Raw genomic sequence first — 13,018 nt, 5'->3', positions numbered from 1 at the left:
AAATTCCATCTACAGCCATTTCTACCTCTATGACGTGAATTGCCTAAAATGTGTCTTGAAACAAACAAAAAATGTAGGTTACGACCCTCGGACACAGCTGTATTTTGCTGTGTGGCTCCTGACCAATGTTAAGTACAGTAGCCCTGGTCTAAGATGTTGTTGGCCAATAATGTGACAGAGATGTCAAATTTCGTAGGAAAACTGTGGTTTCCTGCAATAGACCAATTACGCAATGAACAGTGTTTTTCTGTGTCCCAGAAGAGGAAGGTCAACTGAGGTACTTTCCACTTAATAAGCAATGACAAAGTTTATTATTATTGGAATCAAAAGTGTACATATATACATATTGTAAATTGTACCTTGCACTTGCATATAGATATTGCATTAGTGTTTATGCTGTACTAGACCGGTGCCCGTCCATGTCAGGCATGCCCAAATATGGAGTCTATTATTATTATTATTATTAAAAAAGAATTGGTGGGACATAGGTGGTACAGAGAAACGAGGGTCAATTATCATTGTTAATCGCATGATTCTTTTTTACTTTTATGAGACATAACAAAACACAGACAGACTGAACGTAACCAAGAAACAAGATCAAAACAGAGAAAGTAGATTAATAAATCTACAATGTGGCAAAGTGGATATAAGTCAAATGCCGGCCACATCTGCGTTCAGCCTCCTATTGTGTGACATACTGTAAGAGGAACTGATAACAATAGGGTTATTTATCAGCAGCAAATGTGCAGCGATGACAGAAAAAATGGAACTTCTTGGAAAAGGCACTTCCTCGGCTCGGGACCCAAAAGCAGAATCTGCTGTCTCCCCGGAATCCAAAATCACACACATACATTATTAATTGTCATAGCATTTAAACTAGTCAATCAATCAATAAAGACAAATAGGCCTAATTTAAATTTGCATATGCATTAAAATGCATTTTTACACACGCACAGATGCGTGCGTGCACGCATCTGTGCATCTGTACTGTGTATCGATTTGCAGGATTTTTGGACAAAAAAAATGGACAAAAAATGCGTTTTGCACAAATCGGCCTCCTGGTGGCGCTATGAAAGGCTCATGTGAATAATTTGGGGCAGAGGTTCTGCTCTGGCATCCAGGGAGTGTGTGTGCGCGGTTTCACTGCGATCAAGCCAACGGTGCCAGAGATTAGCTGTCCACAGACGGAGGGGGCGACGGACACACACACACACACACACACACACACACACACACACACACACACACACACACACACACACACACACACACACACACACACACACACACACAGACGGACACTCACACACACACACGGACGGACACACACACACACACACACACGGACGGACGGACGGACAGACGGACGGACAGGGGGTAAAACATACTCTCGCCATGCCTTTCGGCCTGGCGGAGACAATACATTAAAACAAAACACTTACCCCATACTAAAAATCTAACGTTTACTACCTACATGAAACTGGAATGTTTCCAACAGCCATGATTTTGATAACTTTTTAAAAGTTGTCAAGTTTGAAATCAGTTTAATTGCAGTATCCAGGCTGTTGCACTGGGTGGCACGGCACCAATGTAAGTAAAAGGTCCCTTACCTATCAGAGTCTTACATTTATACAGGCACACATTTACTGTACTAGATTTAGTAAAAACGTGTGTCAATGTGTGTCCCTGACAAAGTAAATACGTTTATAAAAGGATGGGGAACTCTCCATGAACAATTATGAATCATGGTCTACCAGAGTGACCCTTGATTCCACAGGGAGCCAGTTAATCTCTCTGTACTAGATCCTGCCTATATGACATCTAGAACCCAAACCTAGTGTGACTCTTATTAGCCTGTTGAGAGCTGATTGTAAAATGACAAATCATAATTACATAAAATTACAGATAGCAGTGATTACTACTGAATTATAGAGCTATTTAATAATTAGCCTATTCTAACAAAGAAATATCACATAGACCCCCTTTAAAGTTATCTTTCCATACAACTTCTAATGAGTCCTCCGAGGCACAATGCATGAACTAAATACAGCAGGCCTTAAAGGAGCACTTCACCCATTTTCAACCCATCTACATATAATTGGTCCTCACTAATGCTCATTATAAGATGGAACCATTTCTGTCTAAGAGGTGGGCTGTGGACAGTTCAGCAACCTGCTTACCAGTGACATCATCGTTGGGATTTCCAGGAAGGCTGTGAACAGTTCAGAAAATGATTTCTATTTATTTTTATTTTTTTAAATTTTAATTAATGCAAGAACAATTTTATGAAGATAAGGTTGAAAATGGGTGAAGTGCTCCTTTAATAGTCCAAGTACTACGCAGATGAATGGAAGCCCCTGCAGATGAGAGGCCATATTTAATGGATGTCACAGTAAATGAGTTGCAGGGACAGATTCAGAGGGGACGTCTCTTATTGACAACAGCTTTCTCTAGTAAAAAAATAACTCCATGCCCCGGCTTTTGATATCCCCCTTCTGGTCATTAATTTCTATGGCTGGTGGTGGCTATATGTTTAATAGGCTTTCTCTGAATTAAAAACATGCATTTCCCTTTGGGTAATGTATAGACTGTCTGATATGTTTTGGTATGTATGTTTGATAATATCATAATTTAACAATTTAATTAAACATGTACTATTTTGGGACATGGATTGCGTGTGGGGGTCTGGTATATTATACCGTCTCTGTCGGGTGGAAACCTCATATGTCCAAAACTGTTAATACTTTTAAAACAAAATAATAATAATTCAAAAATAGTGATAATTGCTCATCTACAAGCTCCCACAATGCATTGTGAGCTTGTGAGGGAACTTGTGAGGAACAAATATCCCCTCTTGATTCTTCATACTTGATTCAGTGACGCTTATGGTGTCATGGCAGCTTGGAGGTCTGTACTGTCTCTTTAATGTCTGCTTGTTTGTCCATTAGGTTGGAGCTGCACTTTGCTTGTGGGGAGGTGTGTCCTGGCAATTACGTGGCTGTCTTCCATCCTGCAATTACCTGGCTGGCTACTTATACCTGGCTGTGACAGCGCGCAGTGCTCAGTGATATTATCCAGTTAGTGCACACACACAACGGTGCAGCTAGTACCAGTAAGACTCCCTAATCGGGAGATAAGCGACCGTAGGTCACATGTATACAGAAGAGGGCTGTAACGGCGATTGGTTCCTAGTTGTGTGGGCAATGGATAGTTTTGTTTGGTGGTCTAAATGTGGGGTTAGCTGTGACATGGTGGCGTTTATGTGGGCAGAAAACGTGTAATGTGTAGCTGTTGCAAATGGGTAACAGAGTGAATGCTGAGAAATACGACTGGCACAGATTTTGTTGTGGGGAGCACAGTGGCGGAACTCCAAGTGTTGAAGAAATGGGGAAGGCCTTTGGCGTCTATCATGTCCAGTAGTTCTGCGCGGCGGGCACGTTTCCAGGCGGCTGTGCCGCGCAGTTGTGAGCCAAAGTGGTACAAACGCTGACAGGTCGCGGTGTCACCAGACTGCAGAAGTTGGCAAAGGTGTGCAGGCAAGAGCTGTTGGTGTGTGTGTGTGTGGTGTGGGAGAGAGAGTGTGTTTATAGGGGAAAGGAGGGATTGTTTGTGGGGGGCAAGCCCCCGAGTTACGGCATTTTATGTGAGCTGCAGTGGCAGGGGGTCCTCCACTGGGGGCGCCACCACTTTTGCATCCGTTCTGGAGCACCAGGAGTGGGTGGTCCCCTGGAATGCCCCGTGAGCAGCCCTGTTGGGGTGGTCATTTGGTAATTTGTCCACATGTGCTCATTTTTTACACTTGGGGGTCCCCGAGGCAGCTGGGGGTCCCTGGAGCTCCGGGGGTCCTTGGAGGGTGTAGTTTGGCAGGTAAGGAGTGTGTGTGCAAAATGTGGCATGGATCGGGGCAATGGGTGCGGAGATATGAGCAGGGCAAAAGTGTGACGTGTGTGACGGAGTGACGGAGTGACGGACGGACACCTGGAGCAGCTTTCTGTAGTAAGTGCGACCTACGGTCGCAACTAGGTCAGTTCTGCTGCTCGTTAGCTTTTAGACCAGTTTCTTTCTTGACCATTAGTAATTCCTGATCTCTTCCACAGTCAGCCTGACAGCCTCCCACGCAGCTCCAACCTGGACAGAAGTCCGCAGATCTACAAGGACTGCCTTTGCTCCATGCTACTTTGGACCCCCTGCTTAATCTCCTTTGTGGTGAAAACGTACCTAAGTTATTACTCGGCTCTTGGAGCCTGTACCTTGGTTCTTTTGAATAAAAGACACTTTAGTTTACTTAAATTACGTCTCCTTTGTTTGTGTTCTGCATCTGGGTTCACTCACTGTCTGCCTTGACATATGGAACTGTTGTGTCAATAATGACGGTAAAGCCCTTACCTGTATATACTGACAGTAATTTTTTTTAACATTTATTTTTGTTATCTATTTGATTTATTTGGTAACCGTTAAATCACAATATTACATACATGATGGTGGGCTCACAATAACGATGCAATACGATATTTTACTCTTTTATATTTTCTTGGCTTAGTTATTTCGAACTATATTATTTCCAAACATTGCCCATCATCAGTTTGCTGTGGTGGAACTTGTGTTAATAATACATTTAAAGCCCTTTACCATGATACCAGAAAGGGCTGCTTGTACTGTACATCCTTTGATGCAAGGCATTTATTTGATCATGCAGAAATGCAAAGTGTTATTGCCTCTTGCTGAACTTTACACTTAAAGGAGACACCATGAATTAAAAAAAAATATTTGATATTTAATATCATATGGTGTATGTCCCTCAAACCATTTTCAAAAGGTTTGAGCCTAAATCAACACTCAGATATACTCATCCCAAGTCAATTCTCTCAGGCCTATAAAGCACTTTCACCTGCAATACCACATTGTCCTGTTTGGCACGGGTCGCTATTGAGTCAGTTTGTATGCATGTTATCTCCTGGTTATGTGTGGAAAAAGTAAAAAAAAAAAATCCAAAAAGATTTTTTTGGGGGGGGGGGGGGTTAGAACTGAAAAACGGGAGGAATTGTTCCCAGACGTCACGTAGGCAGGGGGAACAAATCTGACGGACTGTTTTCAGACCAATTTACATAGAAACCACAGATAGCCTATGAAAGCCTGCATGCTCGAAGTCGGGTATTTTTTGGAACAGAAGAGAGGTGGGGGAGATCAAAAACACACAAAAATGAAGAAAAAGTTAAAATTCATGGTGTAGACCCTTTAAGTATGTCAACAAGGGTCATTGACTGACCATCAGTTGTGACTAGTCAGTTTCATTTCTCCCCAAAAGCCCTTGAATATGGTGGAAGCCAATGAAAACAATGATCACTGTGTTTATGGTAAGCTTTAATTCCCCCCACTAAGAGGTGTGCTTTACCGTCATTTCCGTAATATTGCTTACGTTACTAAGTTCTTGCTGTCCAGCCAGCACAAAGACAGGCCAGCAATGGGCAGAATGCCAAAGCAGCAAACCAAACATGAGTCCACAATCCACAATGAGGCCATCAACAAACTTAAAGCAATCAGGTTCAAAGAGCATTTTGGATTCATCCATAAGCTGGCAATAGTAACCAGCATTTCACAGTTTTTACTGTTTTACTGCCTCTTACAAACAGGCTAGTAAATCGGCATAAGGAGAACACTTTTGTGGTAGATAGATGGCTCTTCACGCCGTTATTCCAGTATTCCCTTTATGAAAGTGGGTTATTTGCAATTCAAATAAACTAGTATGGTTGGGGTCTTAGGTTTGCCAAATTTGTCAAACCTCTATACTGTAGGTTACTGGTAGGGAGACACTGTTTAGTTTTAACTGACTCTTCAAAGTCAATTTGGCTGCAGTCAGCTCAGAATAGACTAATCAGGGTCATACTAGGGGCCCTCGGTCACACATACTGTAGACAGGACTAATTCAAATAACAAAATTCAGTTAAGTCTATGGGTCACTCAGTCTAGGGCCTACTGATAATTGTATGATCCATGGTCAGCCTGGAGTCTAGGCCCTAGACTCCAGGCTGACCATGGATCATAAAATTATTAATGTTTAACTTTAAAAAAACGACAACATTTAAACTTAAAACGGACCTAAGTTGCAACTGTACACTCTTTATTCACTCGACACCAACTCTCTTCTCCCAAAAATGCTGATCTACAAGCTTGCAGGCAGCTAAGCGAGCTTGTAGATCTGCTATTTTTGGCGAACGTCCCCCCGCCAAAATAGGGATGTATGGTGTTCAAGTGGTTTTCAGGGAGGCGCACCATATCTTCAAAAGAACCACCATAGCTAATGTGTTTATTCATACATTTAAAAGTCTTATTGGAAAGGATCTATTACATCTGTGATTCTCAATGGAACATCTTGGATGCAGCAATTCAATTAACCGGTAATTTGAGAATGTTACATATCTAACAAAAACCTGGCAGTTGGATAAGGTATACCTGCGTGAATCAAGCAGTTTTTATTTTCTTATTGTATACACTGTCATTGTGTGACGTTTTGTTATGGAAACAGGTTTTATTTAGCGATGACCGTCCCACCTGTGGGTTGTCACCTTTTTGTATGCATTTGAGCGGGCCACAATGGAAATAAGTCCAGGAATGTTATTGTCTTATGCTCAATTTGTTTTTTAACCAACATGTATGATTTCTGGGTTATTTGCAATTCTAACTAAGTAAACTGCTGATTAATTAACTAAGTGGTTTACTCTATAGACAATCTGTAAGCACCATGCATTGAGCCAAAAAAATTGACACATTTACCACAAACGCGTGATGTACATGCTCATGCACTCACTCCTTCAGGGGCGGCCTTGATCTGCAGGGGCCCGTTTTAAGAGCTAATATGAGGCCCCCATATGCATATGCAGTTTTATTTTTTTATTAAAAATAAATTGTGGACCGAAGTTGGTTTGCTTCCATAATCCATAACGACGCGTTTTCGAACTAAATGAATTAGACTATTTGCACTTCCACCATGGACAGACAGCTAAAACAACTCACTCACATGATTCACTTGAGCTGAGCCCTGATTTAATCAGATATACATCCTCTTCTTGCATGAAATTCTTGGATGTCGGCCAAGATTTTCTTTTTTTTCGGGGGGGGGGGGGGGGGGGCCTGAGGTTGTTTTTTTTCATTTGAAACGGGTGAAACATAGCAAAGGCCGCCACTGCACTCCTTGTACGCACACGCATGCACGCGCGTGCACGCACACACATACCTACAGTATGCATATGTTGCATCTACGGCTGAAAAAATAACCTAAGGTCAGGCTGGTGAGACAGATGTATTTTGCCTTTCATTGGAGACAGGTGTATTTGCCTTGCCTCTTCTAGCAGTGTTGAATGCTACTTCTTATTTCCTAATCAAAATTGACTGATTGATTATTCTATTTTAACAGGGAAAACACACTGCCGTGCAACCATGACATTGCCACACAATGTCCTTTTTTAGCTCATAATCATAGGGGAACCTTTTGGTGCTATATATTGCCTACAGTAGCAAGGATCCCTGGCTAATGAGCCTTATTTGCCTTAATACATTAAAATGTCCCTCTATAACTACAATTTTAAATAAAAAACACCTTAAATATTGTATTATTTTTTTTTAAATAGTTAATCTTTTACTCAAGGGGGACAATGCCCGTTGCAGGTTGATGATGTATTTGTCCATGTGTGGTCCAGCCATATGGAATGTATGGAATGCATTATGCTAATAAAAACATCTTATTACTTCCTATAAGGTTAATATGAGCATCAAAACAATATTTTATTGGCACATGCATTCCATAGGACACACATGGACAAATAACATCATCAACTTGCAACGGGCATTGTCCCCTTTGAGTAAAAGATGAACTCTTTCTAAAATAAAGCAAATATTGAAGCTGTTTTAAAATGAAATGTTTGTTTAAAGAGGGCAAGTATAACGTATTAAGGCATATAGCTAAGGCTCATTAGCCAGGGATTCTTTTAAAGGTGCTATATTGCAGTGGTTCCCAACATTATCACCTTCTTACATCTGACAGAAGCTGAGACCCCCCGTGCACATGCACGTGCACGTGCACATACACACATACACACTCACACAGCTGTATCAGAACACTTTACTTTATCTACTATCCGTTATAGTGGTTCTACAAGCAAGCAATAAAACAATGTGTTGATATTAGACTTTTTAAGACTTCACAAGTATTTTTAAAAGCAAGTACGTACTGGGGTACATACTTTTACTTTAACTCAAGTAAATATTTTACTGAGCAGCTTTCACTTTTACAGAAGTATACAGTACTTTGACTATGGGGTCGTGTACTAATAACACAACATACTTTCACTTTTAGTTGTGTTGGAGGATCATTTCTGAGAACTTGCCTTGCGCGCGCACGCACGCACGCACGCACGCACGCACGCACGCACGCACGCACACACACACACACACACACACACACACACACACACACACACACAGGTAGGCCAGTGTTGTTTCTTGAAATATTAAATTGTAGTCAGTCAATGTGACACAATTACAGAATGTGTCAAATTCTGAGAGACAGCGAGCTCCATTTGCGACCGCGACGGGTCGCCTCGACTGGTGCCTGCTCGCTTCGACGGGTGGCTGTTTTTGGCGACGTTTCACCCGTGCGCCATGACGCACGGTATGGCTCCTGGAAATTCTACTGTAGCTAGTGTATGTATAATCTTGTTCAAAAATCTGGTACAGTTGTTCTATCTTGCATGCATGTTGCATGGTATGGCATGGAGCACGGCATGTAGCATGGCATGTACAGTATGGTATGTAGCATGGTATGTAGCATGGCATATGGTATGGCATGTAACGTGTGAGAGTGAAAATAAATATATGTTTGTGTGAATGGAGAATATACGTATTTGAGAGTCAATATATGTATGTGAATGGAGAATGTACAAATATGAAAGGAGAATGTTGTGAGAGTGTATGTATGTATGTGAGCACAATTTCTAATAATGATGATTCAACCAGGCGAGACCTCGTACACTTCCCCTTCTTGAGATTCTACATTTCTGTGGAACTTGATAGTCAGGGTCAGTTATTTCTCAGTAAATGAGAAGTGATTTTTTTCCCACAGTATTGAAATAAAAGTAAAAGTAAAATAAAAACAATCTGAGGTCACCAGGTCATTGAGAGAGAGAGAGAGAGAGAGAGAGAGAGAGAGAGAGAGAGAGAGAGAGAGAGAGAGAGAACTAAATTGAATGCCTCAACTCCTACATTCCAAGTGCTTCAGGGTGGGGGGTCCCCAGTTAAAATATGATTATTTTGGGGGGTCATGGGCTGAAACGTTTGAGAACCACTTCGCAGGCAGTTAGCTACAGTAGAAACCTAGATTTGAACATGAATCAAAAAGGCATGTTCAAACTAAGTAAAAGAAAAGTTGGCATTTCAAAGAGGAATGGACTGAAAAATATGCATTCACCCTCCATCCAACAAGCACCAGACCATATAGGACCTCAATGGAAACAAGTCCACTGGACTTTTGCGTTTGATCCTTAGTGACTAAGTGCATGACTGTACTCGTGCTGTTTGCATTTCTGTTTGATAAAATATTCAATTAATAAAGAAAACTATTTGCAACGCCACTATGACACAAAACACAGCTATTTTAAGCAACCTTTTACCATTTATGACTGGAGTGATTGAGACCATGTTTGAAGGCAAACAAAAAGTGGAAACTAGAAAAAGTGCTCTTCGGACCACAGGTCTCCGCCACGTGAGGTAAGTTATTGTGGGGCAGCAATGTTGGGAATTCGCCAATCAGGCTGGAATGTGAAGAATCGGACGGACAGATGTGAAATTGCAGGGCAAAGGTTGTTCCTTGGCCTCTAGGGAGTGCACATACAAAGTTTTATACAGATCGGTGCAGTTATAGGTAAAAACACAAATCGGCCTGTTATAGCGCCGTCGTGAGGCTGATTTGAACATTTTCAAGTGGCATTTCTTCCTCGGCCTAGTGGGAAAGTGCGTGCAAAGTTTCACGGAAATTGCACACTGTGTTCATGATTTGAGGCATTTTGTTCAAAACGGACCAATCCTGCAAACATTGGAAGCCATTTTTAGCCAATCAGGATGGAATATGAAAAATCTGAAAGACATGTTTCGTTTAATGACTATAGTGGGGCGGCGTGGCACGATATATCAGCCTAATCGTTCCCTTTTGTGATTAAAGCGCCAAATTTGGCAGAAGTGTTGATTAATATATTGGGAACAAAACTGGATATTGGGCCATCACAAATTCTCACGCTGGTGGGCGTGGCAGCCATTTTTCAAAATGGCCTCCAGCGGTTGATCAAATCTTTCTAGTTTTTGTCCTACTAGGCCGAAATGTTGCTCAAGTATGAGAGTATGAAGGTGTGTGGGTGTGTTCATGTTAATTGCTTAAAAGGGGGCGTTGCAATGGGAGTTGTCTAGATAACAACAACATTTGGGAGAATTGTTCAAATGGTGATACAAGCGGGACATTTGGTACAAATCATCTTTGGAGATCACGCTTCGATTTAGGAAACCGGGCCACTCATAAATCAAAGATGGCAGCCATTTTTTTAAAGATGGCCACCAAAAGACTGTTTTTTCATTTCTGCATATCTTTACCTATTATTTGAGGTCAATTACCAAATCACCTATTAGCACAACACAGTTACCATTTACAGTGACGGTGCCAGCGTATGAGTAGCACATAGACTGTAAAAATGTATGGACAAAGTGACGCCATTGGTTTCTACAGACCGTAAATGAAGCCGATTGTTCAGGAATTTAAAATCCGCTATCTTTCTATATCGCGTCATATCCTGCGCAACCGGAAAGAATGCTATTGGTTGGGTAGCTTGTCAATCAAATCATCCCGCCCCTCCTACAGCATACCCTACTTTATCATCAATTTAAAAATAAATGGGACCATCATTTCCCAAAACGCATATCATGGTGACTGAAAGAAGACTTTAAACTAGCGACAAAAACCCACCCACTTGAATGGAGAAAAAATCTTTCTGACATCAGCAGGGGTAAAACAGCAAACCTACTGGCCATTCATATGAACTTTTACTTCCTATTTAGACTATTTCAAAGCAGGAAGCTGGGCCCTTGGAGCCTGCAGTACTCAAGCATGGCTTGAGTATGGCTTGAGTACTAGGAGCTGGTGTTAGGTGTGAAGATGAAGAAGAAGAACAATGCTGTGTGGAGCTCAGGGAGGAGATAAGAAAGGCAGCCAGAGAGAAAGTAGGGAGGAGTACAAAGCGATGAGGGGTAAGGCAGAGAGAAAGGTGGTGAGGGTTAAGGAAAAGAGTATGAGTAATTGTATGAAAGGTTGGACACCAAGGAGGGAGAAAAGGACCTGCACATTTTTGGCTAGACAGAGGCACTGAGATGGGAAGGATGAGCAACAGGTTAAGGTGATAAAGGATGGATGGAAATGTTCTAGCAACCAAAGACAGTGTGTTGAGAAGACGGAAGGAGCACTTTGAGGAAACAGATGGAGGAAAGTGTCAGGAGTTTTATTTTAACAGAAGTATACCAGTGAGAGGGAAGATGTATAAGACGGGAGGGGTACCAGCCATGATGCTGTACGGCTTGGAAACGGTGGCACTGACGAAAAGACAGGAGGTGGAGGTGGCAGAATTGAGGATGCTACGGTTCTCATTAGGAGTGACTTACAAATAAATGGTAACTCCTGTTTGAAAATGTTCAAAAACATACTATGGGAGTGCTATTTGGTGATTTGGTGATTGACTTCAAATGATTATAGGCAAAGATATGCAAAAATGCAAAAACTAATTTTGGCGGCCATCTTGAAAAAAGGCTGCCATCTTTGATTTAAGAGTGGCCTGGTTTCCTAAATCGAAGCGTGATCTCCAAAGATGATTTGTACCAAATTTCCCACTTGTATCACCATTTGAACAATTCTCCCAAAATATTGCTGTTATCTAGGCCACTCCCATTGCAACGCCCCCTTTTAGATAATTAGCATGAACACACCCACACACCTTCATACTCACATGCTTGAGCAACATTTCGGCCTAGTAGGACAAAAATTAGGAAGATTTGATCAACCGCTGGTGGCCATTTTGAAAAATGGCTGCCACGCCCACCAGGGTGAAAATTTGCGATGGCCCAATATCCAGATTTGTTCCCAATGTATCAATCAACACCTCTACCAAATTTGGCGCTTTAATCACAAAAGGGAACGATTGTCGTGCTACGCCGCCCCACTACTATAGAGATACTGTGTACCGATTTGCATGATGTTTGGGAAAAAAGGATATTAGTGGCAAAAAGCGGCCTCCTGGTGGCGCTATAACAGGCCCATTTGAAAAATGTGGGGCAGAGGTTCTGCTCTAGCATCCAGGGAATGTGTGTGCACAGTTTCGCTTCGATCAAGCCAACTGTGCAGGAGACTAGCTGTTCACAGACGGACACACACACACACACACACACACACACACACACACACACGGACGGACAGGGTGCAAAACATAGTCTCCCCAGGGCCGGACTGGGACCAAAATTCAGCCCTGGCATTTTGGATCCGAACCGGCCCACCACCCCCCGGGCCGTTTTGTCAAGTTGTCTTTTTGCCTTCTTGTGCCTTAGCCAGTGGCAGCTAACAGGTATCCATTTGGATTGATTTCGAATATCAATCATGTGTTATTATTTTTCTTTGTGTGCCTGTACCTGTTCTTTTTCTCCCATAAAATGAAATAAAAAGATATTGAAAAAAAGAAATAATTTATAGGCTATACAATATACACAGCTTATAACAACAGCAACTGTGCTATATACACAACAGTTATATAGCCTACATTATATAAACTATGTGTTATGCCTACAATGTATTAGGCCTATATACCATATGTAACTATGTATTAGGCCTACTCGGGGCCATGCATGTCGGAAATAATGCCGGGATTACATCATCAGTAAAGGGATATCAAAACGAAAGTTACTGATGGGAATTCTGATGTTTTGAAGTTACAAAAGACAG

The sequence above is a fragment of the Gymnoscopelus microlampas genome (assembly GCF_963454915.1).
Source record: "Gymnoscopelus microlampas genome assembly, chromosome: 1".
NCBI classification, from domain to species: Eukaryota; Metazoa; Chordata; class Actinopteri; order Myctophiformes; family Myctophidae; genus Gymnoscopelus; species Gymnoscopelus microlampas.
Note: the sequence above shows the minus strand (reverse complement) of the source record.